The sequence below is a fragment of the Falco cherrug genome, chromosome 5 (assembly GCF_023634085.1).
Source record: "Falco cherrug isolate bFalChe1 chromosome 5, bFalChe1.pri, whole genome shotgun sequence".
NCBI lineage: Eukaryota > Metazoa > Chordata > Aves > Falconiformes > Falconidae > Falco > Falco cherrug.
In genome coordinates this window covers 52,551,115-52,578,851 of record NC_073701.1, presented here as the reverse complement: position 1 = coordinate 52,578,851, position 27,737 = coordinate 52,551,115, and the positions used below count along the sequence as shown (strand labels likewise).

Below are 27,737 nucleotides of genomic sequence, written 5' to 3'. Positions count from 1 at the left end.
GGTAACTGCCTATTTCTTCCCCTTGTTGTAAAGCACCTCGGACGATCTGTCAGGGATACAGGGATATTGCTGTAACTGGTAGAAATGGGGGGGGGAGCATTACTGAAGTAATTTTATAGATAGAGTTTTTGCAGATACAGTGTACCTTCTTACGGACTGTTACCAGTTGTTTAGCGTAGCACAGAGGTGTGTACCTGACTAGGTTATAATAATAGAGCATTTGGTACATTCTCAGAAGATGCCCCTTGAAGGTTGTTGGATGAAGAGAGGTGGCTGTAACATGGGTCCTTGACAGTAAAAGCAAGCTGATAGCTGAAAGATTTGAAAGCAGTAGGCCAGGAGTCACCTACAACTCCACTTCATCCACTCTGCTGTGCTTTTAACGAAAATAAGCTCCTGTATTTGGTTTCTGGTCACAGTCCTGCATTTATGGAATTTCTGTTCAGGATTTGTAGGTGCTAAGGAGGGCTGATTGAAAGGAAACTTGTTCATGCATGTAGAATTGGTTGGGGTGGGTGGGTAGACCTGGTTCACGTTGCTACTAAACCTAAGCCGCCAAGATTTATCTTGCCAAGTGGTAGGCTACCGTAGCCTTTTGTTTGTATTTCCAAACACAACATCTGATGGTGACTGAGGTTACTTTTCAGTGCATAGAAAGCGATGCAAGATGGAGAGCAGAACAGAGGCATTCAGGGGACTGCTAGTTTCGCTTGCTCCAGGAGATGGCAGTGTTCTTCCCTTCACGGTTGCCAAATCTCTAAATTGAAGTTTCATAAAAGATTTGTAGATCTGAAGTAAGTCAGGAATTCTTTTTGGGGAGAGAAAGAGATTATTTATTTTTTTTTACACCATTTCAATGGTTATATCCCTATTGTGTCAGGAAAAAACCTAAGGTAAATAGTGAGGCAATTAAACAGGAATACTTTATATTCCTTTGCTATGTTACGGCATTCAAGGTGTCAGAAATCTGAGGTCTTGTTTGCTGCAGTGACTGATTCAGACTTGAGTTTTGAATGATTCCTTTTGTTATTAGTATTAAAGATTTTTCTAGACAACTTTTTTTAACTTGTCAAGATAATTTTTTCCTTTGCCTGTTGTCCTCTAGTAGATCTGGGAGACACTTAAACTCTATATTGTCTATTGATTTTCATCTAGGTTATTAGGATGTAATTGGAAATGATCCTAGGACATCTGCAGAACATCCTTGCAGCTTTCTGTTTTGACAGTCAACTGATTTTATTTTTTTTTCTTTTCTGATAACTCTAGCTCTGCATTCATAAAGTAATAGTTTCATCTGAACTGTATTAGTCTTCCTTATGAGACTATCTTGTGATAGATGTCAAGATAAAGATCCTTCATTTACTGCTTTTTCATTACACTAATGTGGAAGAAAGGATTTTAACATAATTTGTTCTTGTCTGACCTGTCAGTTACTGTGGAAAGCGTTAAAAGAGTATAGTTTGAGATCTTGTTCCAAAATATTTTTTAGAATTAGAAATTAACGGTCTTGACTCTGGTCAAAGAAGGTTTTGCTGCTTCTCTTCTTCCTTGTCTTTCTGTTTACAAATAAGCATTTCAACTTGCCAGTTCTCAAATACAACTACTATTACTACTGGGGTTGAGGGTACTTTTTTACCGTATTTTTGTGTGGTAAAAAATTTACATATCAATTTTTACGTATATGGAGAAGCCTTTGGGGCCCAGAGAACCCGTGAACACTGAAATTCAGGACACATTCTAACCCATTCTTTCCTTTTACTAGGCAGAGATCTTTCTTTGTCAGTGTGAATACAGTTGCTTAGAGTTGCCATCACTAGGGAATACTGAAGTGAGAACAGCCATTGACAAGTTCATTTCTAATGTCATTAGCTGTCAGTTGTTTATTTTCCATCTTGTGTAACTAATGCTTCCTGGTTGTTGGTTTGTTGGGTTTTTTTCTTCTGATGCAGGTGTACTTACAGAGCAATCTCATATTGTCAACTGCAACTTTTTTTTCATCTTTTGGTTCTGATATAGTCCCTGTGTTCTCTTGTTGCTCCTACTTAAAGCAGGACAGATTATTTAAGAATTATTACTTATATGCTTTTTTCTTCTGATATCATTGAAGAGCTCTTTGTTGGTCAGGTTGGTTGCTTTTTACACTTGCTATCCTTTCTTTCCATTGGCATAATTTGAACCTGTTGTCATGACATTTATTTGGGAACTGCCAGGTCTCCTGTACCTTTTTCCACCCTCAGATTTTCCTCCCATGAAGCCTCACTGAGCAGTGTTAGAACAGCAGCAGTAGTAGAGAGCAGACTACTAAGTGCCTGAAGCTTTCAGAGTTGCATTTAGGTGCTGTCATGTCTAGGCAGCTCGAGATTGCTCTGCTGTCAGTATTAGAAACTTAAGATTTCGGACATTTAATATACATCTTTTCTCTTTTTTATTCATGTCCCATATGATGGCAACTGTAAGCAAATTTTTATTTTTATTTTTTTCAGTGAATTAGTGACTTCCTAGGGGTAGCAAGAAGGGCCTTGATAAAAGAGTAGGGCTGCACATTTGTTGATTCTCACTTCTCCCCAAGTAAGATTCACCTTGTAGCTTTTCGTTTGTAGCAGCTGTCAATTACTATATTTGTCTTTCTCAGATCTTACAGAACCAGTTGTATAATAGATACATATATATACTAACTGTGTTGTATCATGGCTGCCTTTGCATGACACTGTAGTAACTTCCTTAAGGTTTATTTCTAAGGGTTGTGTTATTCAGAAGACAAAATTACCCTGCAAAATCCTTTGTTACCTATTATCCTTGAGAGAGCAGGAAACTACTACCCTGATGTCTCAGGAACACATCCTAAGTTTGAATCTAGTCGTCTTGTGATATTGGCAGGTGCAAGTCTGCCAGATGACCTGGAATTGCATTAGTGATTAATCTGAGCTTATCTGCTTTGCCCATTAGGCCTAGGGAAAATACAGCTTTTGGAATAAAAGGTGAAATTGTATTTTTCACTGTTGTCGCAACTCTCTAAGTATGCAGTTCAGCCTGATTGCAGCTGTGAAGTTGTGTGGGTTTTATGCATGTCTGTTCCTTTTTCTTTGTACTATTTCACATGAACCATTTGTATCAGATCTTTCTCATTACATCTGTCACCATGTGCCGATTCCCTCTCTCTGAATTCAGTCTTCCTTTTCACTGTGCCCTTTCTGTTTTCCATCAGGTTCAAAACTTTATGTTCTCCATTGCCTACCCTCTCCTGTCATTAGTTGCAAGCAGCTCAGCCTCTAAAGGTGTCATCTGAAGGCTTCTTTCAGTTTTCTAAAAATTTCTGCTCAAGGCTTTGTTTCTAGAAGTTCCTTCCAACAGTTCTGCTTCTTCAGGCTCCATTTTGTAGGAATATTCCACTCTAATGTCTGTCTTTATAAACTGAAGCAAGTACAGTGTAGAAACCAAGGTAATTCCTTTTTTTTTCTCTTTTTTTTTTTTTTCTTCTTTTGTTCTCCTTGCTTCCTGTTCAAGTGATTGGTGAGTTCAGTTGTGGTTGGATACACTGGAATCTTTTGCTTTCTTAATACTAGCAGAAGGTAGTGTTTGCTTTCCAGACTTCATCTTCAAACTTCAGACCATCCAGTCTGTCCTCCCACAGTTGTTAAATCAATAAGGTTTAAGGTGGTAGGGTAAAAAATAAATTTGATTACTTGTTTCTTCATACCAAATAAGTCTGCCTGGGTTTATACCATTAAGTACAAATACTGATTACGTTAACGAACAATTGAGTATATGGAAGTCTTCCTTGTCCTGATGCCTGATGAGATAGGGCAGATTAATGTTCTGTATAAAGTCCTGTTTTGTGGCTACATACTTGGGCAGGTCTTCCACAATGAGCTAAGCAGCAGATCAGTGTAAGTGAGGAAATGCACAAAAAACCCTAAATAAACAAAAAGCAAACAACAACAACAAAAAAACCCCAGATATTTTGCTTTTATATGTATTACAGGAATGACTGCTTGTACTTCAGGTTGCAAGAGCATATACTCAGAGGCAGCTTCCTCCCTGAAGAATGAGCAGTCTATACAAATATCACCAGAAAGCAGAGAAGAATGAAATGGTTGATTTGCCTGGTTGTGGTTGCGATGGGACAATAGTATCTGCCTTAAGTCATAATCTGGTGCCTTTCTGGCTATACCAGGCTGACTACTCGGTTTGACAAATGGTGCTTGAGCTTGTTTTATAATGAACTGGTATCACTTTTGGAAAAATAGGGAATACTTTGCTGACTTCAGAGAAGTGTACTCCAGAGTCTTCGTTGGGAAGTGGAAAGACTGCCAACTTTTTCTAAAATAGCCTGAAGTTCAGATGGCTGAGATAAGAAGTAATGAGCTACTGCTGTGTGCTGATGCCTGTGTGTAACTGCTGATGCCTGTGTGTAACACTGTGTAGCACATGCACCTTGAGCACTCCAGTTCTGTCCTTGGTGTTAAGATTTCTTTGCATTTTGTGATTGGGTTCTGGTGGTTATGAAAATTAGCCAGCATATACAGGGTTACATCTTACTAAATGCAATATTTAAGAGAAAATGCGTGTGTGTTTTCAACAGATGGGTAAAACATTTTAGGGAATATTTTCCGTACAATCTGTAACAAAGGAAGAACCTGAAATAAATACTTAAGAATTTGTCAGATCTGAGATTTTCTTCTGCTTTCTGTTCCAGTCTTCTGTGGATAAGCTTCTCTCATCAATTGGTAAGTCTCTCACCCAAAAATCTACAAGCATTAATTGAGCTTAAGAACAATGTCACATTTGTTTAAATTTGTATCATCCCTAGACTTCAAAATTAAAGCAAGAGTGTGAAGTAGATTCAGTCCTTGCACTCGTTTGCAACTGGCAAGCTTTGGTTTGATCTTCTGACCTTGAGAGAGCCCTTGTCCTGCATCCCATCTCTAGTTGTACTTGAAATACTGCTGCGAGTGACTTGATGCTGGCTGAAAATATGTTCAGACCACAGCAAGTGGGCTCATGTGTGGCTGGAGCCTTTTTGAGAAGCTGAGGAGCAGCCTCTACTTCATTTCTGCCTGAAATTTCAAGGATGATATCTTGATAAAACAAATGCTTTGCAGCTTGTTTTGCCTGCTTTGCTCAAACTGTAACTATGTTGTGCAGTTTGAAATACAGAGGCCTGGTAGTTCCTGGGGCTGCTTGGAGTAAGTCCTTCTCCTAGGGCTTTGCGATCTAGACGGCCAATGGGTAGCATAGCCTCCCCACTGTTAAGAGATGTGGGACTTGAGAGGCTGGAGGGAGACTTCCCTTTCTGGGGTAAAACCATTTCTGTGGGTGGTCTGAACTAACTCGATGATTTTCCCTGAAGGGGAGCGGGAAGGACTGGGCTGCCCAGCGGTGAGGGGTGGTACATCTCCTTGAGCTATGGTGGGGGCAGAGGCATCAGCTGACACATCACATATCTGGGAAAGCTAGCTGAAGTTACTAAAACAGACCTAGGGCTCAAAAAGGGCCAGTGGGGTTTGTTCAGATCCTAGCTTCTCCAATTCTCATGTTAAAATTACTCATTAATGTTTAGATTTTACTGAATTAAAATGTTGAAAACACTGAATATTGAAACTGAGACTGGGAGGGGGGTATTTTATTTTTTTTTTTAGCTCTAGGTCTCTTTTAGTAACTTCAGCTAATTTTCTGAGAATTACATTTTGTCCTTGTCTTTGTCCTTTCATGCTTTTGCACCTGGTTTATGTGAAGCCAGCTGTACTAAGGACGGATTCCTGTGGTCAGTGTTCCAATTATCAGATTTTGTCAGAACAGCTCTGCTGGTTCAGAAACAATGAAGAAATGTGGCTTGATCAGGATACCCATGTGCTGCATATAAAAAAAAAAAAACCAAAAAACACCCAAAACGGAGAGTCTTCAGCTGTATTCCTACCCGGCTTGTGCTGGTAGGAACAGGAAGGTGCTGTTACCACACCACCAGAGCTCCATTCTCAAGTCATTTTGTAACGTTTCTTTCTCCAACTACTGTAATGCCAATGTAAAATAACATTATAGGGATCAGCTGCTGTGTTCAAAGGCTGACTGGGGGTCTTGTTTGTTCCTGTTTGGCGACCTGGGGTAACAACGTAGGGCTCTTCATCTTAAGACTCTCAAACCTTAGAGCTCGATAAAGGAAGTTTGTTTATCATTCCCGGTTGCTTGATGCATAGAACAGAGCTTGTTCTAATCTTTGTTCTCTTCTTCCCTTGCTGATTCCCTCTAGGCTGGTATTTGCCATCCTTCAGCCTGCCTGTGCTCTGTCATTGCTGGTTCCTGGCTGAATATAGCCCATGCATTTGTCAGAGAAAGACTGACATTTTGAATGGGTCAAATTAAATTGGAACAATAGACCAAAGCAGTATTTTCAAGCGCCTCAATGTATTTGACCTCCCTGTGTACAGGATTCCCCCAGGTACAGTACTCCACACTGACAAATTTCAATTCTTAACAAGATGGCTATTTCCAAACTGATGAGTGCCTGTTGGGAGGCTGCCAAAGACACAAGTGACAATTAAACGCCCATATGCCTCTGAATCTCAGGAAAAAACAGCGGCATTGTACAGCCTATGGAAGCGGTGCTAGGTCCAGCGTTGTTACAGACCGCAGGGACGCTTGGACTAGTCAGTGCTTGGGTAAAGGAGGGAAATCAGGTGATGAAGTGAGGGACAAGACCAAGCCCCTCCATCGTTATCTTCCATTATTATAATGAATTGCCCTGTGTTGATATTTGCCCCACTTCTGTCCACAGCCCCATGCCTCAGGCAAGTTCCTTCCTGGAAATTAGTTGTCATCCCCTAAGTTCAAGATTCAGAAAACTTCTTTGTTTCCAACTTTATTGGTAAGACATGGCTGTGCTATTTTATCCTTCTGTCTAAGCTTTTGGTCCTTTAACTTGTTAGGTTCAAGGACCAGAGCAGGTTTGATTAGTTTGAAAGTCATGTGGAAAATTGAAAAGACACGATCACAGAAGGTCTCTCAACAGAAATCGGCTGCGTCACCCTGCTAACTATAAAACCTTTCTCAAAGAACTAATTTACAAGTGTTGATAGTTTGGGGGGTTTTTGTATTATTGAAAGCATTCTGGGTTTCCCAGCCCAGTGTCTCAGGCCAAAAATTATTAGCGGAGCTTCCATATGTCATCTGCGACTTGAGACATTTAGAGAGATAATTCTGCCTGAAGATAGACTGCTGTGTAACTTCTTTGTGTGCTTTTTTCCCCTAGATTCTTATAAATACTCTCTTCCCTGGAGAAAAGAGAATATTTCCAATAAATACTCTCCCATAATTGCTCTTTTCTTTTTTAGCCTATCCCTTCTTCCCCATCCTGCGTTCTGCCTTTCTGTGCGGGAGCTCTGCTATGAGTCTCCTGTGTAACCAAGCCAGCTCCTGTTACAGCCAGCCACCTGTCTTCCAGAACATCAAGGTGGTTTCTACCTGTGCTTGCCAGATGCCATCCTTAAAGGCTTGCCAGTCTCCTGAGATCTTTTCAGAGCTGCTCCATGACGTCCCACCTACCAGTCCTCACTGGCCTCTCCTCTGATTGCGAGCCATGAGCTTGCACCCAGCCCACCACCTGTCCCATGGCAATGCTCTGCACCACCAAGCTGCTGCTTTGCGCAGAGGGCATTTCCTTTCTTCTTCCCCACTGCCCATCTCACCTGCAGAGCTGGCACCCACCCACGTGGGCGGTCACAGCAGCTCTCCAGTCCTGCAGCAGTGCTGCAGCCTTGTGACCCTGTGGAGTGCTTGTCCCTCTGGATTGTTTCCCAGGCTGTGCACATGTGTCCACTTGCATGCCAGATGGGGAACGCCTCCGTTCACCCTCTTCCCGATGCCTCTTTTTTCATCACCCTACACGCCTCTTTTTCTTGAGCATGTCAGTTTTGACACTGGGCTTGGTTTTAAAAACCTACAAAATTATATTACTTTTACAGACCTCAAGTGTCTGTTTATCTGCAAGCCCACGTTTAAGTCTTTCTCCAGGTTAAGTTTCTCACCTAGGTCCATAGCTGCTGGCACTCGGAAAGATAAAACACAAGGTTTAAATAGTGAGGGCTGGGGCAGCGGGGGCATCAAGCTGATGCGAATCTTCTGTCATGTCACCATACCCGTATCTCTCACTTGTGTGCTGTCACTGCTGCCTAAGAACAAATTGTCAGCGTGTGAAATTGCAGCGTGATGGTGGAGCTGGATCTCCCGTTACACAGGAGGTGGAGCATCTGAGGCTTTCAGACATAATTAGGAAGACTGTTGCCTGAGCATAAAGATGAGTTTTTCTTCATTGGCAGAAGGTAAAAATGTTATCTCCTGATGGGGAAGGCAGCTTTAGGTCTGTGGGAGAGTCAGGACAGAGGGAGACGTGCTGAACCCCTCAGTGGGGCTGGAGATTCTCACAGGAGCTAGAGTTAAAATGAGAATTAGGGGGGAAAAACCTCAGAGCAACTTTTGGGCTCATGTTACAGCTAAGAGTGCTACTCATTGAAGATTGTATTTGATGAAATTTGCATGAGATATCCTTTTCCCTTCCTAATTATAGAGCTGGCATAATGATTCAAGAATATCCACAGACTATTTATGAAGTGAATTTTGTGCAGGGAAAGCTATGAACTGTATTTGTTTTGTTTAATTTATTTCACAAGATTTGAGTCTGATTCAGCTTGGGAGCAAAGAAATGCTGGCAGGCAAAGAGAGCACAGGGCCATTCTCTTCACCAAATTATTTCTGCCAGCAAAGAAAACCTTTGGCTCTTCAATTATTTCAGTCCCAGCCTGATGTTTATTACCTATCACCCAGCCCTGGTTCATCTGACTTGTCATACAGGATCATGGTTGCTTTTTTTCTCTTCTACCTAATGCTAAAAATGAGAATCTTGATTCCCCTCCTTACCCAACAGCCTACCAACAAGGTGTATTTTGACAGGAAATTTTGGAACTGCACAAAATTGCCATAAAATGCAATACTGGGGGAAATGATCACCCCTGACAGCTAGGGCACAAACTGTAAATAGATCTTCCAGGCTAATATGTCTTGGGACATCGCTGTTGCTATTAAAGAGTAGCACAAGATGGTTAGGCACATAGGGAGGGTGTGAGAGCCAGCATAAACAAATAGATAGAAAGAGACAGTAGTGGCCAACCCTTGGCTCCTGGGAAGCTTTTCTTCCCTGAAATGACTTGCTGGCACTAATCAGAGTCAAAGGAAATAAAAAAGTTAGAAAAGAGCCACAGCTTTCTACTCTGACAGGAAACACAAAGTTTGACACAACTTGCTCTTTCTGTCCTGATTTATCCCGGAATTGTGATGCCATGATAGCTGATGTAGATTTCTTCTGGTCACTGATTCATTCTCTTAGACAATGTAAAGTGTGTGTATTGATCGATGGATAAATAGGATACATTGGCTGTACTGAGCCTATTGATCGTGCTAGCAGACAATCACGAAAACAATGGTCCTTCTTAAGAGTATGAGTAGAATTGCAAAGTCAAGCACTCAAGAGGCTCAAAATGTCAGTTATGCCCAAAGTGATACTTAGCCTTTATTCAGCCCATCTGTGTATTTTTCATACCATGGTACAATCTTTAACTACCTGCTACGCCCAATTTCTTACCTTCTAGCAGTAGGACTCAAAGTATGTATTGTCCTGTAGTCAGTAGATTGTTTGAAAGACTGTACTTTTTTTCCAGGAAGATTTTTGGTGCCTGTATTTAGCTGTCGAGGGGGCAGCCTGTCACTTCTGCAGCACAGTTCATGCCTCTAAGCTTTTCATAATACAGTTGTTAAAAAAAAATATCTAACAATGAGTTGCAGCCACAGAGAGGAAGGTAAAGTGAGACTAGTGGCCCTTGTTCAGCTGGTTATTAAAAATTTCATAATAGCATCAATCACACACCCAAACACAGAGTTACTCTGGTTTCCCTGTTGAAGTACTCTCCTGCTTCCCGGCTGTTTGCATGAAAGGCACCTGTCTGACAGACAGACATACCTCTGTGTGTTCACTGGTTCAGCTGTACTATACACCAGAGTATTTGCTCTATGTTAGGCAGACTGGGTATGAAAAATCGCTGTAAAACCTACAGCATCAATATTATTTTTATGAATTTTAGAGTGCTTTGCTTTTACAGACCTACATTGTTTTTCTTTCAGTTCATTTTTGTTCTTCTTACTCTAATTTTCCTTCCTACTTTTTTTTCTTTTATTCATAAGTGCTAATTAACTGTGCCTGTGAGCTGTAACACTTTCCTAAAGAACAAGCCACGAGCTTTTTGAAAGTACCTCAAAAGACATGGATAGAACTGCTTCCAGCGAAGCCAAACCCAGCACATCTCATGTTGGCCAGATGGGGAGAGAGTGGCTCTACTTAAGAGCCTTTTGGATAGTTGCCGATGCTGTGCAATTAAAAGAAAGCCTGTGAGCAGCAAGAGCATCGGTGCTCAGCCATGGCAGCAGTGAGGGGGTGAGTGCCTTGCCGTGTGCGTGGCAGGTGAGAGTGTGCCAGGAGGAGAAGTGCTTTCCAGGAGCCTGCTGAAGCTGCCCTGACTCCAAATCATGACATCATCCCTAGACCTAGCCTGAAAATGCACCATATTCCAGAAAAAAGAAGAATGTCTGAGGATGGAGTGAAAGAAAAATGTTGCAGGAAGAGCCAGCTCAGCAGGAAGATGTGGGATTAGTGTAACTGGAGGTACATGGGGGTACCTTCAAATGAAGAGGGCAGTAAATAGAGAGGAAGGATTAGTCCTTTCTGGGAAAAGGCAAAATGGGAAAAATGGGGTGATTTACTGCCTTCACAATAACAGCAAATGAAATGGGTCTGTATTTCCATCTCTTCTTTTGCAGGCAAAGTCAAAAATGAGGTAGTTCTTCAGAGCTTTTACATTCTGCAACATAATAGCCAAAAGATGGCACTGGGAAGTAATCATCTAATTCACACTCTTTTCTTATTTTTTATGCATTTTTGATGAAAGGCCCTGTGCTGAACTGTCTTTGCGGTGCTAACATAAGTGCAAGTAATGAGAAAAAGAGAATAGAAATGGACTTCCATTCGGAGAAATTAAAATCTTTTAATATACTACCAAAAGAAATTGTTGTTGTGAATCATTGTGTAACAGAGAAAGAATAAATGTTTGATTTGCAGAAGTTCCTGCTTATCATTCACGGCAAATGAAGCAAATGCAGTTTTATTGCATGAAGGAACAATCTTCAACTGGCTCAAACTGTGCACTCCATTTAGCCCAGAGGCTAAATAAGACATGTAGCAAGAATGAAAGTTATGTAAAATAGGCATAGGTTGAGGGAAAGCTGCAAGAATGAAGCTACATGGGGCTGAAAAATGTCTTTCCTAAATTTCTCCATTTCTTCCACTTTGCCCATAGGGCCTGGAAAAAAACCAGAAACAGCATCTCTCAGGCTGAGCTGGCTCTTCTGTGTGGAGAGCATCAGCTGTGCCATGCAGCAGCAAGGAGGGAAAGGGAGAGCTGGCAGGGTATAAAGGAGCACCAGGACCCCCTCTTTGGCTGTCAGACCAGTGTCTGACTTTTTGTACACCTACACTTGCTGAAATCACAGCAACTGTTCCTGTGGAAAAGCGAGTTTGCTAAATACAAAGAATGAATGAAAAACACTGCTTTCAGGCATAGAGCTGGATGTCACATTCCCCTCACCAGTGACAATATCCAACAACATACGCAACACACGTATTTCCCTTCTGTGGTTTCAAAACCACTTTTCCTCATTCATATCCACCTTGTCAAAACATGACAAACATGAATCTTTCATGATTCTTTGGTGCTTCTTCGGCCTTTACACGACAGTCTTGTTCACGACATAAAGCAAAACAAGGTTGGAGCAACACTGAATTTTCCTCATAATGCTTTTTTATCTGTGAACATAAATGTAAGAAAAGCAAAGCAATAAATAGCTTTATAGAATAGCTTCCACCAAAAGGGTCTTTATGCCAAAGTAAAGAAGAAAGATGAGGAAGAGTGTGTGGTCACACCACAAAGTACATTATGACTTTCTGTTTGATTGGTAGGCTGTACAGCAGAAGCCAGCATTAAACCTGATTTAGAAAAGAAACACACAGGAAGGAATAACCTGACTGCCAGCTTCATGATTACACTTGTAGAATGTAATTTTTTTCTAAATGACCTCTAAGAAAAAAAATAGACAAAAAGTATTATTAAATAAAATAAAAAGAGGGAAAAAGCACCACAGAAAAACTGACATAACAAAACCAGCAACAGAAATAATAAATCAGACTAAGCACAGTTCAGCGTGTCCAAAACCCCTGGCTTTGAAAGTAAATTAGGATAAAAACAAAGTCTGGCTTTTTCCTTTTCAAATTGTTCTCAGCCTTCTTGACTTGTACAGCTTGCACTTGTGAGCGCAACTATTGCTTTTTTACATTCTTGTTTAACGGCTTTTTATCCTAAGTCATTAAAATCACAATATTTCTGCTGGAGTCTTTCAAGTTGTTTAATAATTCTGTGGTTTAATTATTGAGATGATTGCAATCTATATTCAGTGAGTGCAGCGGCATGTTGGTGATTTGAAGGGTATGATATATGTGTATTCTCAGTGGTAGAGGAAACATAAACAGTCATCAGTCATGTTAGCTGCTCCACATAAAACAGTGATGGGGGGAGAGGTGTTTTGGAGGTCTAACAACCCAAAGAGGATTTCGGACCCCCATTGCTGTATCAGATCCAATTCTTCTCTCACCCACCCACCCCACCCTCCCCCATGAGGTAAAATTTCTTCAGCGCATGAATTTCCACCACTAAATTTTCACAATCATCTAAAGTTCCTCACAATAAGCACACGCAGACACCAAAGCCCAGGTAGAACAGAGTTGCCCAAGACTTGCCTGATGCTGAAACGAGTCTGGGATATTCCTTTATCTCCCCTACCAATAGGACCTGATCCTTTAGTTTTACCGTACCTCAAGGGAAAACTTGATGCCCCTATGTCCTCCCTAAGATCACACTGGATGAGCCTCAAAATGGGAAATCCTGTTCAAGTTCCTTTCCTTACAGCACAAGCCAGTGCCCTAGACTGCCCTGGGACTGTGGGTCCTAAATCCCTCTGAAAATTCCACTTTGTATGACCTAATCAGAGGTCATGTTTTTCAATAAAACTCCTGGTTTGTATTAAAATAGGAATTGAAATGCCCCAAATCTCTTCTTTACCATTTGGTAAAAGGAATTTCTCTTACATTTTTGCATGCAAAGAGCAGCACTTTCAATAGACAATGCTGTTGAAGCCACGTTTTTCCTCCTGCCATCTGAACATTACTGTAAGTCTGGTGGGGTATAGCAGAAACTTGAGCTGATGGAAAACCTGAATTCAGCTTTATACCATCCAAGGTATGTTTGCCCTGACTATTGGCATATTTACTATGTATGTCAAACAGAAGATGTCCTACTTTGACATCTTTTTAGCATGAGAAAGAACCCCTGTAAAGGTGTTTTAAAGGCACTGAGCGTTAGCAGGCAACTAACGATTGCAAATCCCAGGCAGAGACAGGAATCTCAACCAAGTGAAGTGTTAGGTGGTGCCATCTTCAAGGAAGTAGAGCTTGGTGTGTGCCTCTTTCCACACTTTTTAATAATTGTTTGAGAAGTTTCTCTTCTCTCACTGCCCAGGCAGGACACATACTGGTAAATACTCATCTAGCAGACAACACAGAAATACTGTCTGCATGGGGAAACTGTGCATTACAATTAAGATTTGTAAGAAGACAGGACTACCAGTCACCTCAAGCACTTGTGGGGCATAGATCATTGTGTATTTTGAAAAGATGTGGAATAACATGGCAGAATACAAAGACACAAAACTTGATCTCTCTCCAGCTGCTGAGATCAACTTTCATAGCTAGCTCATATCTGCGTAAATACTGGATTGATGGCTACAGCAGCAGTCTCCAGTGTGTGTGCCACATGTCATGTGTAAAGTCGTGTGCTAAAACTGAGGCTGCTGATTGAAAACAAAACATGATGTTATCTGCAGGACATCCTCTTGCCCAATATTAGCAGTACCTGTAGTGGCTGATCCTGGTGTGCATGCTGGCTTTCTGGTGTGGGTGTGTATCACACTCTTTCCCTCCCATCTCACTTCTTTCTGTGGAAATAAAACCCAGATTCAGGGGAAAAGGAAGATACAGCAGCTTCCAGGAAGATCTCCAGTCTGGATGGTCAGATCCCAAACTGTCAGGTTGCGGTGGTTCTCTGCCAGAGAGCCTGTTAAAACAGTTTTTCTTAGGGAAATCACTGAGGTCTCCACTCGTGTTGTAGCACAAAGTCCACATTCCCTGGGTAGATTCCTACAACTATCTCTGGTAACAGAGAAGGAAGAGGGCTGATAGAAAATTGACAGTGTACTGAGGACAAAAGTATGCATTGCCCAATGTGTTTTTAGGCACAGTAGGAGTACATAAATTATCAGAGAGAGAAAATGCCTCAGCATCAAAGCCACGTTCAATGAGTGGGAGAGCCTCAATGCCAGCTCAAATATAGCACAGTGAACAGATGTCTTTACTACAGTAGGCATACGTAGATCTCCCTGGATTCACAGCAACAACCCAGAATTGGAGTCTCTTTCATTCAAAAATTATAGCAAAAATCTATGTTGCCACTCACCTTTTATATAAACATGGGAGGCTACAACACTCACCCATAGTGAGACATCTACAGCAACAATGGAAAGGAACAGGAGAAGTCAAAGGAGGAAGGAAGCAGTTTCCATTCTTCCTCTTGAAGCCAGGCTTCCTTGTGTGGAAGGATACAAAATTCCTTGTAGCCAAACTGAGAAGGTGTAGACTGGATGGAGAAGCTACAAGATGGGTAAATAACTGGATGGGCCTTCAGGTTTCAAAAGTAATGATAAATCACTTGAAGTCTACTGAGTGGTTGGTAATGATTGGCGTTCCTCGGTAGCTGATACTGGGGCAAATACTGTTGTCTTCAACTGGACACTGTGGTGGAAGGCACAATCAACAAGACAATGAATGGCATGAAATGGGGATAGCAGCTGACACACCAAAGGGCAAAGCAGCTATTTGAGATGCCTCAACAAGCTGGAAGAATGGACTGGCAGAAACCTCATGAAGTTCAGCAACGACAAATGTAAAGACCCTGGAAAGGAATAAACCTATGCAATGTACAGACTCTACCTTGGATGGCTAGAAAGCATTTTGCAGAAAAGGACCTGTCCCCTGATGGACAACAAGTTGAACCTTGAGTCAGCAGTGTGCCCTTGTGGTGAAGAAAGTCAGCTTCATAAGGTATTAGCAAGAATGCAGCCAGCAGGTTGAGGGAATGACTCTTCATCTCTATTCAGCAGTTACAGGGTTGCTTCTGTCCTATAGAGTTCGTTTGTGGGCTGTGAAGTATAAGAAACATCAACAAACTGGAGCAAGTTCAGTAGAAGGCTCCCAGGCTGGTTGAGGCTGGAGCACTTGGCCTGTGAGGAGGAGAGGCTGAGGGACCTGGGCTGGTTCAGCCTGGAGGAGAGGCGGCTTCAGGAGCACCTAATTTCTGCCTTCAGCTGCCTGAAAGGTAGAGCCATACTCATCTCATAGCTGCACAAAGAAGGTGTCTTCCCTGATAGGGTAAGAGGCAAGGGACACAAGTTGTAACAAGAGAAACTTCAGCTGCATGTATTGAAAAACATGTTCACAATGAAGGTGGTTAAACACCAAAGCCATTTCCCAGAGAGGTTGTGAAAGCTCTACCCTAAAAGATACTCAAAATCTGACCAGACATGGCCTTAAGGAACCTGACCTAGCTTAAAAGCTGGGCTGGGTTTGAGACCTTCAGAGCTCCCTTACAACCTGATATATTGCTATGATTTTATGATTCATAGAACTCAAGAGAGAAAGTAGGCAACAGAAAACCTGCATACTTAATGTAATGCTCAAAACTTTCCATGAGAGGGGCAGTTTCTGGTAGATGGAGAGCCCTGGTGTCTGTTTCCACACCTGATGGCAGAAGGGTCCATGCCTGAACCTCATGGGTTTAATACCAGCCCTGCACATTCCAGCATAGCTCCTGTTCCCAGCCTTTGAGTGATAGTGTCCTGCCCACACAAATCTCACAGCTATGGGGAAACGCTTTGGGTGTCTGTGAGGGTGACTGTCAGTTAATCCTCACCTTACCAGATATATGAGGATATGTTAAAATTCTTGCTCCCTTTTTACTGGAGAGATTTTCACAGCCTATTTCACAACATTTGTTTCTTTAAGCCGCGAACTACAAATACCACGTCAAGTTTCTGGAAGATATTGCTCCACACCTACCCCTCTGGCTTTGAAACAGTTCCCCAGAGAGAGTCATGGAAAATGGGTAGGTAAATGAACTAATAAATACATAGCAACAGCAATTACTATGAATACAAAACAAAGCAGCAGGAGCAGTAACTATCATATTTAATCCCTCCTAGCACCCTCCCTCTCATACACGTTGTAGGAGAAGCTGTTTAAAACTAAGCATCGAGTTCTGTTGAAAGTATTATATAAAACCTCACAGAGTATAACTACTGTGGACACATTGGTCTTTTTTTCACTTTACCTCAGTCAAGTGGAATACAGGATGGACAACCTTAATGGAAAAGTTAATTTCAAATAAAACTCATTGGTGATTTGAGAAGCTACTATTAACGAACTCTTAAGAACAGGACACTGATTTAGATTCTTTATTGGGCTGTTGTTATTGAAAACAACTCTCTTTCCTATTTTAAAGCTGAATTACTGGAAAACAATATTGAAGTATGGAATGTTCCTGTTTTATGATGATTCTGTAGTTATAAAGTTATATTGTTCTGACAGATTTACTCTTTCCAATTAGAATCAAAAGTGCAGACTAAAGTTGTAACAAAATCTTAAATTTGCATTAATATTTTAATAGAGGCATTTGAAACAGTCATTTTGCCCAGGTCAACTTTCTGAATATTTGATTCCAAAACCCAAGTAGAACTAAAAATATTGACTTAAAGTGTTAAGTATATCAGCCAGGCACTACTGCCTTGAAGAAATAGACTAGTGTGGGACAGCAGCAAAACAAAAGAAGCAGGTTTTTTTATTAGACTGCTAGCAACAAATATATGGGGTTTAACTGAGTGCCTGCAGTCAAGCCTCAGATAATTTCTTTTTGTAATGCAAATGAAAATCAATGATTAATGTAGCATTTCCTGAATGGATACTAAAACTACTTCATCTTTTTGATTAATCTCTTAGACATACACTGTAGTTTGCATTAAAAAGAAAATCAGATACGAATTTACTGAGCCAAGAATACAGCCGTCTCCTACTTAAAATGCATGTTCTGTGTGCATCCATTGCTTGTATCACATTGTGAAGAGAGAACAATTCTGAGCTGCACTGGTAGTGAAGGTTTCCAGCCTCTTTCACCCCTTGTCCACCACTACTTGTCCTACCTCTAAAAATACATACACAGTTGTGGGTGAAATTAAGCCTGTCAACCGAATATGAAAAATAATCAGAGGACTTTCACTTGTTGCTGCATGAATTGTTTTTCCAGTCTCTATTTTCATGTCATAAACTATATAAATTCAAACTTAGTTTTACCCAGTTTTTTTTTTTTTTAGGTGTAGAGGGAATTTGAAGACTTTTCTAGAGAATCCAATCACCAGGTAAATGAGTACAGCACAGCCCAAAAAGTGCTACTTTGACCCTTGCAACGATGTATGGCACTGTGACGCAGGCAGCCAGAGGCAACTGCCAACTTTCTCAGCGAGGCTGAGCTTTGGCTTGAGTACCTCTGCGTTGTGCACGTTACGCAGCCATACCTATCATCACACCTGACTACAGCTGGCTTGTCACTGTTTCCGCCCAAGGCTGCACCACACTCCAGACACCTGAAGCCACTGAGGCTGCTACTGTCTGGCTCAGGACCACTGTTTTTTCCCGTCTCCCCATGAGAAACCCCATATACAACAAACTAGATTTCTCTTTCAGGTCCCTGTATTGAGACCAATAATTGTATTCAGACAGAGCAGATCACAGGAAGCCATCTAGATGTGACCTGGAGATGTCAAAAGAAGGAGAAATGCCTCCTCTTTGGTTCTGGTTTCTGAATTCCAGTTCATCACTGAAAGGGGCAGCACCTAAGTTCTAGCTGGATTTGGGCTTAACTTCCAGATGTTCACTTTTGTTCTGGTAGGTTAATAAGCCTCTTAGTATCTCCAATTTACTTCTCTCCAAAATGCCCATTGGTTAATGTTTAAACTGTCTTGGCAAGACTGATGACCTTGACAGATTTCCATATTGTCTCCCAGTACATCTGTTTCACCACAACCTTTTTATATTTAACATATTGGTTTAATTATCAGGGAACATAGAATCATTTAGGTTGGAAAAGATCTTTAAGATTATTAAGTACAACCATAAACAACAGATGAATGTAAGATGAGAATTAAAGGAAGGTGTAAAGTTTAAAGCATCTTCAATTGCATTGCCTTAAAACCCTCGGGATTAGTGTGAATCTTGTCTTTGAAATGCCTTTCTCTATCCAGACAACATGCATATCAGTGTAAAGCTCAGGCCGACAGAGATCATGGGACAGTGTGCCTTTCATCTGAGCTGCATGTTGAGCTTGTCTCCCACACCAAGAACCACCACTGTGCTTCAGGTGGGGTTAGCTCCCAGCACCCCCCTCTGGCAGGTGCCCATGCTAAGTTGCAGGGCAGGACAGCAAGTCCTGTTTTAGCAGAGGCTGAGCAAACACCAGAAGCGTGTAGCACTGGCTCTGAATCCTGGACCATCAACTTTACTGGCAAGAATAGCTAGCTGGCACAGACACAGCTTTCCAGCTGAAATCTGACTGCACAGGGCCACGTGGATGTGGATGTGTTGAGCTGGGCTGGTGCTGCCTGGGGTGTTACTGAGTAGATGCTCCTGAGTTTAGGAGATGGTCCAAGAAGGAACAGCTGTGCTCAGTCAAGAGCTTGGTTTGGAGTGCTCTTGACAAGTGGAAGTGTAAGTTGCTACAAGTAATGCATTATCATCCTTGACTTGTTTGGCTTCTTTCTGTATCTTCCTTGGGAGCAATGCAAAAGCCAAAGCTGTATTCACACAGCTCTCTTCCTCCTTGGCAATTTCCTTATCTTTTTGAAAACAAAGTGAGGCAGGAAAACTGCACACTGCAGGCACATTTCTAGTAACCCTAACTTTGCCTATTCATAAAACAAGCAGTATAACAAGTGGCAGTTTTCCCTGCAGCTTCTCTGTTTGAAAGAAGTACTGGGAAGGCACACACATTCTGTATCAATTAAACAACATACAGATGCCATGAACCAACCCAGAAAAAGACAGCACTTTACTGAGCCCTGTGCTAGCATCAGAAAAACCTACAGCTTGTTTCTAATCAGGGTTTGTTGTGCAGTGCCTGGAAAAGGATGGATGGGACAGACAGGATTTGTAGGGAGCCTAATGAACCACAGAAAAGACCAAGAAGAGTTTTCCCTTTTGAATTCTTCTCCTCCATTCGAAGGTTTGGGTTCATCACCATGAGCCTCTTTCAGACCCAGGTGCCTATGGCAGTTTTCCCAGAAGACATGCCAAAAGCAAACACCCAATCTTTTAATGGCTGAAGCAGCTTAACAAGGAGTAGGTAAGTTCACACCTTTCCTTTGGCTAGGGAGGCACGGATTGAAAGTCATATCTCATCCATCCCAGGCCAATGTTGTGGTTGCTGTCTAACTGTTCTCTCTTCCTTATAATTGATAAAGCTTCATTTACTCTGTTTGAAATGGGATGCAGTTAACAAAAGAGGCTAGGAGCCTTTTCTCTCCCAGTTTGTCAAGGTGGTTCATAGTTTAGTGATCAGGTGAGACAGGGAAACAGAGTTTCCTCAGAGAAAAGAGGGACTAGTCTAGAGATTTCATGTGCTGGGTGACTCCTTTCGTTACAGTGATATTGAATAATAATAATAATAAAAAAGGTAAGGTTCATTTTTGCATAGTTCCCAACCTGACTGGAGCGTTTCTCCAGTCAGATGTCCCACTACACCCCGACCAGACACAAACACTGAATGCGTTTGTCTGTCTCCTTCACAAGAGCAAATTTATCACTAAGACATCTCCACATGGTGTTACAGTATAGTAATGACCAAAAAAATCTCACTAAAGAAAAATCATTCATGAGAGCATTTTCAAAATACATCCTGCTATCCTCAGTTATTTTAGGTCTGATGTTTGTGACCCTCTGTTTTCTGGCAGAACAGCTATGCTTAATTAAAATAACAATTTGGAACAGCAGACACAGATCAAGCAATAAATGGCATATAAATAAACAAGATCACAAAGCAAGAGAAGAGGCTCATATTTTGTCCCAAAATCTGGTTCCTACATCTTTCCCTTCCACCAGTGACATGTAGTTTATCCATTTTAAGTGTTTGCACTGCTGTGATGTGTTACGATATCTAGATCACTTCATAAGCAATTTTCACATTGCACAGTGGAATAAACAGCTCCCAAAACGTATCAGAAAAACACCTCCTCTGTATAATATTTTCAAGACAAAATTATTTTTTGCAAAACTAAATTGTGAAGGGAACCTTACAGAAATTGTTCCGAAATAATGTGCTGTGAAAACTGAAACCTTGTTACATAATTCCTTAAACTATCAGCAAGGTTTGAAAAATATTGGTGTTTTCTAGACGGAGAATCTGCAACATTGGCCCAAAACACCTAAGCGATGCCGTAGCCTTTTCTTTGACTTTGTAGAAGTTATCTTCATCCCTCTTTTTGCAATTTCTTTAACCTATTCTTGAAGAAGTAAATGCCATTCCTAGTTATTCCCCACACCTCAGAATTTTTAATGGTCTCAGGGGGAACATGTTTGCTCTGAAGTAACGTATAGCTGTGCCAACATGAAATATATTTGGATTACACTCCTGTAAAGTGTGAGAAATGAGACCAGAAAGCCTCATCTGCGATACCAAACTTCTTCCAGTTGGATCATCAGACCTGTCAAACTACTAAACTCTTGGTTCAAATGCATGAAGCCAACATTCATCAGCAATGAAAGGATGGAGAAATTAGTTTTAAGGTCTTCAGTTAATGACAGGGGAGGCTCAAGTCTGTCCAGAAGCCAGACTAGACTGTCTAGAGGCTAGACTAAGTTGTCTTGCAGTGGAAGCATTTCGTCACACACAAAGCAGCTCCTGAACCTCTTCATCCTACAGCATGGCACATCCATACACCCCAGAAGATTTGATCTAGTTGCGTGGGCTGACAGTCAGAAGCTACACACATGGTTACACAGCTCACTTGTTGCCACAGAGGGGGTGGCATGACCATGGGGGGCGTGGGGTGGGTACACGGGCACAGTACGCAGCCAATTCATTTTGATCTGCCACTGTGTGTGCAAATTGCCACCCACAGTGTGAAGGGAAAAAGAAGAAGATTTACACTTTTAGAGTGAGATCCTTAGTTATTTACCATCTGGTAGGACATACCTAGCACCATGCAAGACTTGATGGCAACAGAGGAGGCGGCCCTCCACTCCTACCTATACAACTTGCTGGTTGCTCTTACTGTGAGCTAAATCAGCACGTGGGCTGGATTGCATCTATTCTGCTAGGTCATGACATAAACTCAGCTAAAACAGAAATCAAGAGCCATTATTTAGTAGATGGATTAATCGAATGGAAGAGGGTTTACCTAAGATTATGGTTACTTATTTTTGCACCCTACTACGTGTATCAGCTCTGCAAGGTGTGTCTTCAAAATCCCAACCCCATCCAGACAGAGACATGCTCATCTCTTTGGTTGTGATTTATTTTTACTGTTTTGTGTCAGTATTAAACAAGCTCCTTAATGTTTTTGGAGCAAATGGGGATGTGATAAAGAGAATGGCAGTTTTCCCCTAATAAGCTGTCATTACCTAAATAACTGTAAATGTTGTGCTGTTGCTTTCATGCAACTTAAGATACTGCAATATACACATTATGTCACTATGAGATTTTAAAATCTTCCTCTAGCTTTTATAAGAGCATCTGCCAGGTCACAATTTACAAATTATGTTTGCTGTGAAGAAAGCAAATTCATTACACCTCACTGAGATCTTTAAATTGATCGGGTCCCTTTTCTGAAACTGTTAATTTACAAGTTATTTGTCTTTATTCACGAAGCCTGTGGATACCTGGGTAATTTTATTTTTTAAACATTCAAATTCTGAAAATGAGTCTTTTCATACATCCTCTTCTGTCTCATGTAACATCTATTAGCTTCTTAAGACAATCATCATGGTAAGAATACCTCATTGTAAGACCCAGAATACATTTCCTACATTTGTTTATGCCAGTGTTGGGGAAATTAAATTTTTAACATATGAATATGTGTCTAGTCTAAACATGACTAAGAAATGGCACACATGTAAACACAAGATATATAAGGCATTTCCTCTTTGACACAAGAAATAAGCCTGAGAAAAGAACACCATGAAATACTAAATACAAATTTACAGACCCCAAAATTAGATAGCTACGTTGCTATTGCGAAAGAGTCGGTTAAGTTAGCCAGCAATGAAAAGTTACCCTTGTGCTGACAGCTGCAAGTCAATACAAAACTAACATTGTTTTCCTTTTTTTTTTTTTTTTTTTTTAGAAAAGAGACAAGATTAAGCTCTCTCTTTTGCTCTCTGGACCCTTAGAAATAGCAGCTGTTATATGAGCTGGCTTCTGTTGTAAGAGCTCCCATTAGGTACTTCTCGCACTCAAAAGGGAAAGCATCTGCCCTTCCATCTACCTTCCTGCAAGTCCAGGGAGGGTTATCAAGTGCAGCTTTTCCAAAGTTGGGTGTTTTTTTTTTTTTCTTTTCCTTCACAGATTTTGATTTTTCCTTTCAGAATTGGGTACCTTTTTAGGTAAAAATAAAACAAAATTCCCTTTGCTATGCGAGAGGGGTTGTGTAGTATAGGAGAAGTTTTACGTTGTGGGATTCAGTAGGATGCACACAGAATCAGATGAGTGGGATTCAGAAGCCTGAACAGGAGCTGGGCAGAGCCTATGGGTTTAAAACTCCAGGCATATGCCATAGGTGAAAGTTACAGCAATGTTACTAAATAATATAGGCTGGAGACTGTTCTCTGCAATGCAGCCGGATACTAGAGCCTGACAGCTACATTCTCTTCCCCTCCCAAACAGCTGGGCTACATGCAGGCTGCTGCTGCCAGGTCTATTTGGTGCTGTCTTGGAAGGATATAAGTTACCATGCCTGCTCCAAACCCATACCAGGAGCAATGTTTGCTGTCTATCCATGCCTACCCCTTGCTGCTATTTCACTAAAGCACATTTATAGATTTAGTCCTATGGAACCAAGCTTCAGGACAGGCCCCAAGTTCTTCTCACGGCTATTTAACTCCCACTGCCATAAATGAACATAACATCTTACTGGGAATTTTACGAGGTGTCAGGATGGATAAATGTCAAGTAACCAGGGTGGTTGTCAGATCTTTTTGTTTTCTTTTGTCTTTCAACTAAAATTCTTATTTCGACAAACAAATCACCTGTCCTGCCTAGCATGCATAAGAAACACTCCATAAAAGAAGGATGGTGTGTAACTGGAGAAGTTATTTCTGCCTTTGAACTGTAAGAATTTGGAGAGGGCTGGCTTATTCAGAAGCTTGGGGGTTTTCCTCTTTTTTTTACATCCTATCTCAGTCCATAATTCCAGTTGCTAGCAAAAGCTGCATCAATGATACTGCACCAAAAAAAAAGGAGATTGACTTTCAATTGCTATTTCTTTTGTGGCTTAGGAAATATGTATGTCTTTTAAAGGATGCTTATTTTCACTTGAGTTTCTTGAATTACACAAATTGCTTTCTTATAAAGGAAACCACTATTGATCATAAAAGATGGTTATTTGTGTGAAGATCTCTGTAAACTAAAGGTTACATTTTGAGATGTCCAGGCTATAACTATTGTCAGGAGTCTGCTGGAAGCAATTTGGGTAAATGCAGAAAATGTTTCTACACACTTACTGAAGAAGTGTTGCTGCATGGTGTTCTGAAGGGCTGCTGCAAGAATGACAGTGAGAATTAGCTATTCTGAAAAGTGTTGCAGAATATGAACTGGCAATATGCACTGGACAAACAACTCAGTTCTATGAAATTTTGATGTACCAATGCAGTCTACATCAAAATTTCATAGAACTGAGTTGAGTTTAATTAAAGGGTAGGAAAAAAACTGATTTGTTTTTTAAAAAACCAAAACATATTGAATATTTTTGATGCTGTATTTTAAAAAACATGTTTAGTTGAATCTAATTAACTACAACTATAAAAAATATAAAAGACATTTCAATTATTACACCATGGATAATTCATTTTCATCCTGATCATTATTTTCCAGGGGGCAGAGAGAAGAAAGATGTTTCATAAGAAAAAGAGAAGAAATCTCTTTATGGTAAAGGACTTTTCTTTCTTCTGTTTTGCCACTGATAAAAAAAAAAATAAAAATTTCACAATACTGATAATGAGCTTAAGCCTGTCACCCATAGTCATGTTATTTTCCAAATTAATGAAGGAAAGCAACATCTGGTTCTTGATCGAGACATACCTTGTTTTGTTCCTGCAAATCTGCATTGAGTTTTGCTCTGATCTGTGACAAAAATAATTAAAAATCACATTCTGGTATATATTCCTAGTACCATGTGTTTTAAGTGAGTGTAAACAAAACTTGATTTTTTAATTTATGTATTTATTTAAAATATCCATGTAATTAGTTATTTAAGTCATACAGTCATAATTAATTTCTCTCAAAAAGGAAAGAATTAGAATCTTCTGATCATGAATGGAAGTTATAAAATAAACTGAGAGGGTACCACTAACTTAAAGAGTATCTGGAAAACTTCTTGATCAAATGAAGCTTGCTAAAAGCACCAGATGCAAAAGACAAAAGACTAATTGTCAGCATCAATGATGCTAAGTAAATGTTTGACTTACTGATTATAATGAGCCACTGCTGTTAGTGGGAGCTTTGTGAAAATTGTTCTTGAATTATTCTTCCATGATGAAAATGTTGTTTTGGTGGCATATTTCATATGCAATTATTTTATCTCTTGACATACAGCTCATTTGCCCCAGGAAAATATCTCTTATTGTCAGTTGGGACTTTTGTAGTATGTAACTAATTTTTCTATAAAGAATATTGATTAGACTAATATTGGTGGGTTTTAATTTTAAAGCTCTTCACAGTGTCTAGTTTGTCTCCATTACTAATAATTTTTGTATACATGAACTTTCTTCTAATTGCCACTGAATATCATTTGCAACCTCATAGGACTTTATAAATAACATGTCTGAAAAATCAGAAGCTCTTCAGCTAGCAGTTAAATGTTCAAGACACAGCAGAGATTCACAGAATGACATATGACTACATGCTCATAACAAAAAAACTCCATCTAACAAGACCTAGCCGAGCTGTGAATATAATCAACAATCTCCCATTGCTAGCAATATTTAGTTCAAAAGACCTTCTAAAAATACAATTGTGGCATGCCATGTATTTTAATTTATGTAATTGGAACAGAAAAGAAAATATAAATTACCATCAAGAGATTTACCGGACATGGCTCTTGTTTTCTTAATGGTAGTAAAAAAATAATTAAAAGCCATCAATATTTTCCATGTTTAGAACATAACATGATTTTGGTTGCAGATTTTGGCTTGTCATCTGTGTTAGTGCTGCGCAAATACCTAAGAGTATTCCTGAAGAGAAAGAGAGGGGAAGATTGCTGTTTTAGTGGCTCTGTGCTTCTGATACCCACTTTGTCACATCTTAGCATATAAGAGTTTTTGATCGCCGTCAAGCTCACACTGCCAGGTTCCTCCTGGGTATGGACTAGCTTCATGAGCAGCTGGAGACTAAAATCTCTACAGACCCAGTCAAAGCGGTAGCAGAGTCGTACCTGATGCTGTGGCCTGGAATATTTTTACACCTGAACTAGTCACAAGAGGTTCTAGTTCTCCAATCTAAATTATGCTGTTACTGACTGTCATAGCTTAACTCCTCCTTACAGACCTCTGAGGTGAGAAAAAGGTCCGACCCAAGCATTTTTGAAGGGCAGCCAATGAAAAGGGGTGAGTCATGGTAAAAAGAGGCAAAGAGTAATGGCAGAAAACTGAAGCAACCTATTCTTCCAAAACCATTGATCTTCTCTTCCTATACATCCTTCTTAGTAGTGAGCAATGTTTGATGGACTTACCTTGAGGTTTCACTTTACACCTCGGCAACCCTTTCTTGGGTGACTTTGCTCAGGCTCAAAGAAGCCTGAAGGAGCCAGCTAAAGAGCTATGTGCAAAGGGGCTCTGCAAGCAAGGCACGCACAGGTTTATAGTGTAAAGCAATTATTGACTATCACTCCCAGGTGCTACAATTCTAAGCTTTAGTGTGCTTACCACCCTCACAAGACACCTAAGGAAGCATTGCTGGTCAGAAGGTGCCAGTCAGGAAGGAAAGAACTGGCCCCTGCCCCTGGATTGGATCCTCCATGCTGATGAGTTATCATCTGCTGACTCCACCTTTCTGCCTTTAGGGTTTTATTCCTTTCTATATTGGTATTTTTCCTTTTGAATCTGTCAGCTGCCAATAAACACCATCTCATGTCTCTCTATCCATAATTTTACCCTTTTTATTTTGCATGGTTCTCTCTATAGGCTTTCCTATGGCCCTTTTCAGAGCTTTGTTACTTGCTCGGAAGTCTGGGACAAATTCGTACAGTGGGGACCTGTCAGAATTAGGCCTGAGACACGGGAAGACAGACAGCTGAGCCCAATGGTGAGGGCGGTCACAGAGCAAGAGGGTTATGGGTTTTGTTTCAGTGTGTCAGGCTCCCAGAGGATTCAGAAGCTCTTCCTCTGCTGAACAAGATACCTTGTTTTATTAGCAAGTGTGTTGCAGGAAGATTACATATGTGCTCTGGGTTTGTTTCTGAGTGTAACTCAGAATAAGTATTTATCTATAAAATTCGTGCTGCAGCTTGGCCCTAACTATGCAGCAGATACCTAGGCAGACATACTTCTGTTGTCACCCTGACCCTAGAATTTGAGAAACCGCCTCACAGTTGTACTATGCTCCTGACTGGTTCCCCATTCTCCAGTTCCTGATATATTTCAAGACAATGCCCCAGTCTTCTTGATCCAAACTGACACTGTGACCCTCTCATGTGATAGCTTTTACAGAGGCTTCCCTGCAAATATATTAAAACACATGTTGCTGAAATCTCTAGCAGGGTGAAAATGACCCTGGAGAAATAGTGACTGCTTGTTTTATAATGAGACAGGTGCTTAGAGTGACATACACATTTTCTCAGAGTCTAATCACAGCACTTTGTGTCATTTATGACAGACTGCTTGGGGTGGATTCAAAATGCCAGCTGCCCACCTACTCAGCATGTAAGCTTACTGTGTGCTGTGCACAGGAGTGAAAAATAAATGGGTATTAAGGTAGTGTTTTAATAACTCTGGGATATCTTAACAGGCACAGAAATCAAAGGAATCCCTCTCTGCCTTTGCATGTGGTATCGCGTACATGTTGAATAGAAACACTCTGGAAGGTGTGTGATGGGGATCACCAAAATGTTTTCCTTTTTGTGCAAATGAATGTGCCAAGGTAATTTCCTCAAAAGCATTTTTTAGGAGAAGTTGCTCATTGTTATGTGGAAAGGTAAAAGCTGCAACTTAATGCAAAAATGTT

General features: G+C 40.7%; 1 long non-coding RNA gene across 2 annotated transcripts in view; it reads right to left on the bottom strand.

Moving 5' to 3' along the window:
• Positions 1–2,106: 2,106 nt before the first annotated feature.
• LOC114017215 (uncharacterized) overlaps positions 2,107–27,737 on the bottom strand; it is a 34,368-nt gene continuing 8,737 nt past the window's right edge. For both annotated transcript variants that reach the window (XR_008732630.1, XR_008732629.1), the window contains 2 exons: positions 14,061–14,142; positions 2,107–4,748 (listed from right to left, as the gene is read on the bottom strand). This is a non-coding gene — a long non-coding RNA (uncharacterized LOC114017215). The remainder of the gene's footprint in view (positions 4,749–14,060; positions 14,143–27,737) is intronic.